Source organism: Pipra filicauda, unplaced genomic scaffold (assembly GCF_003945595.2).
Source record: "Pipra filicauda isolate LSUMZ 115617 unplaced genomic scaffold, ASM394559v2 scaffold16_size7369187_pilon, whole genome shotgun sequence".
Taxonomy (NCBI): domain Eukaryota; kingdom Metazoa; phylum Chordata; class Aves; order Passeriformes; family Pipridae; genus Pipra; species Pipra filicauda.
In genome coordinates, this window is record NW_024104207.1 from 7,262,405 (window position 1) to 7,265,476 (window position 3,072).

Here is a 3,072-nt window from a genome sequence, read left to right on the forward strand (position 1 = left end):
TTACAGTTTCTTCTGCCTTATCTCTCAAACACATCCTATGGTTTCCATGTCTTTCAAATCAGTGTGAAACAGAAGCAAGTTGTGCTCTGAAAAGAGACAAGTAATTTGCAACACCCAAGTGATGTTTTAGGTGAAATAATGTAGAACATATTTGTATGTATGAATCACAGTCTTTTATTAAAAACACAAAATGTAGCACTTTAAGTGTGGGACATATTGGTATTAAACTAGAAGTGTTCAATTTGTAGGCTTAAAATCTGGACTAAGACACTGTAGTGTGTTACTAATGGCAAACACTGAAATGTTTAGTGTGCCAGTGTGCAGAAAATCCCCATTTTGATTCATTAGGGTTTATTCTTGGAAAAAAATGTGTAGTGGCATTTCACAACAGTTACAATGGAAATATGGAGGCACCAGAGGAAAATCCATCTTGTTTTGGTTTTAGGAACCAACAATTCTCTGTGAATATACAAATCAAGATCAAAAGAAACGGATGTTGTGAGTGAACCTGCTGTCACAGGCATTTTATTATGAATTTGAATTTACTAAGAGTCTTTAATTCATATTTATTAACAGTCCTAAGTGTTAACTTCTCATTTTAATAAAGGTCCTTTATTCCTACTCACTACAGGGCTTAGAGTGTAAAGTTCAGAGAAGGTTTCTGTAGTTGCTGGTTATAAACCCATCTCTCCCAACTCCTGGACTTGTGCTCAAGGGCAGTGCTGTTGATATTGTGAATTTGCAAAGTCAAAATCTTGGCTGATCTTTGGTCTTGGCATCTTTATTTATTTCTGCTTTGGTCTCTGAAGGTCAGTCACTTGCTGTGATGTGAGAAGGAAAAGAATGCAGGGATAAGAGGAATAGTGTTCTAATCCTTTCAATGCTGTTGGGGGAGCAACTTCTAACTTAATACCTGTTTCAGTTATTGACCCCATTTTGGGGAGAAATTGAATGTGTGCATTTTATTGATTGTGCAAACACTCGCCCACGTTGGGAAGCGCATTCCTGCCAAGTATCCTGGGTCAGTCTTCCATGAACGAGAGAATTGCTTGCTTTGAAATCAATGGGATGAAGCCCGTTTGTACCTGACAGAGTTCTTCCAAAGCAAACATGTAACCCCATTTCTGATGGTGAGCAGTGTGGGTTTGGGTTGTTTTGCCTTAGCCATTTCCTCCATCAGTATGATCTGAGCCAGGGTTCCCTTCACACATGCCAGTGTATTTAAACAATCATCTGCAATTTCATGTGGCAGGGGATGGAGCAGGGGGTCGTGTAGGAAAATGCTGGGTAACACAGCTGCTCTGATGCAGCTGAACTTTTTTGACTGGACATGCTGGTGGTCCCAGAATTTCACTTCCGTGGCCTGGCTCTGGAGCAGCTGCTGCCCAGCCCTGGTGCCCAGCTCGGTTCCACTGGCCCTGGTGTAGGACTATAATGTGGCCGGTCCCTCCACAGCAACAGGTGTGAGTCAGACTGTGCTGCTGTGGTTTAGTGCAAGGCTTCTGCCACCTCCTGCTTTGGTGGAGTGCTTTTATTGAGCAGAAATGGATTTCTTTTGAGGGCATGCATCTCCTACATAACGTGGTCTGGGAGCTCTTTTCATTCTACCAAATATTTCTTAGTTTGGAAAGAATATGGCTTAAACTGTCCAGTCATTATGGTAACAGATGCCAGCAAATGTTGGTCCATTTGGAGTGATGACTGAATTTTTTCATTCTTATAAAGAAATACCCTATTTGTGTGTTTTGCTCTCCCTACCACCCTGGCTGCGTGTATGGCAGCATTAGGAAAACAAACTGGGAGACAAAATGGTATGAAGGGAGTTCTCAGATCAGTGGCCTGAGTCTGTCTCACAGGCAGAAATTCAGAAACTCCAGGAGGATTGTCCCTAGACAAAGATAATACATGTACTTACCTCTGTAAGTCCCAGCGTACTTACTCCTCTCCTCCTGGCTGTTCCCTGGAGTCACAGGCAGAAGGATACCGGGTTTCTGCAGCATATCAGCAGTGCTGCTGGAGCTGGGAGGCGCTTTGGCTCCGGGTAGTTCATTGTTTGGGGACAATGACTGTGTGCAGAGCAGGGGCTGGCTCCTTCCTCGGCTTTGCGAGCAATTAAAGATGTTAAAAATAGGCAGCAGTGCTTCCAGCCCTGCCCGTGGGGATGAAAGCACGCCTTGTTTGTGTGCCAGCCAGATGCTGGTGCATCGGATTACATCTCCGCACAGATCCTCGTCCCTGTGTCCGTGTGAGCGCTAACAAATGCTGGTTTGGATGTGTCCCAGTCGCTCCTGCAGCAGGGATCTGTCCCTCGCTGCCCCTCCGCGGTGCTGAGCTGATGGAGCGCTGGGGGGTTTGCTCTGGGCACTTGGAGTGATGGAGGCCCCGTGATTCCCTGTTGCCTTTTGCTTTACACACCTCATATTTTGTGACCATCCTCTTCTGTAGCACAGCTTTGCTAAAGCCACCAAGAGCTGGTGTTTCACTGGTATGTGCTGCGTCTGAGCTGTCTCAGATGATGCAGTCGTTTTTTTGGCCTGGTAACAATTTCAAGCAGATACATTTTCCTGTTCCTCTCATCTTCTGTGCTTGTTTTCCCGGTACAAAACATCCCTCTGTGAGCCTTGAAAAAAAAAAAAAGGGGTGTGTTTTTCCCCTGATGAAAGGTTTCTGTCCTAGAACTATCAGCTACCCGGGAACCACAGATCAGAGCTGTCCCAGCTGGACTCTGAGTCCTTATGTTCATAGAGCAGCAGTGCCTTCCTCTCTCTCTGGCTCAGCACCATCCAGTGCAGGCTTCTGCCAAAACCTCTTACCGCCCTGGATCACTGGCTGTTTAGCAACAGCCTTTCAAGCTTTGAGAGAGGATGGAGTGATGCCATGAGGCAAAGAGCCCTCCACTCCTCCTTCCTTCGTGTGAGAGAGCAGAAACTCACGCAGGAACTCTCGCAGGAACAGTGGATCCAATTCATTTGCAGCCAAGTTCTGTAGGGTTTGTCCTGGGGATTTGTGAGCTTTGCAGAGCCAGAGCAGTGCCTTGTGTTTCCACGGTACACAGCATGGAAAGGGACTGAG

The 3,072-nt window shown here is 45.8% G+C and overlaps 1 long non-coding RNA gene across 1 annotated transcript; it reads right to left on the reverse strand.

Annotated features, from left to right (window-relative positions):
• Positions 1–760: 760 nt before the first annotated feature.
• On the reverse strand, positions 761–1,988 carry LOC114003341. The gene is made up of 2 exons (XR_003546193.2): positions 1,916–1,988; positions 761–821 (listed from the first exon to the last, which is right to left on the reverse strand). It is a non-coding gene; the product is annotated as an uncharacterized LOC114003341 (long non-coding RNA).
• Between the last annotated feature and the right edge of the window lie 1,084 nt (positions 1,989–3,072).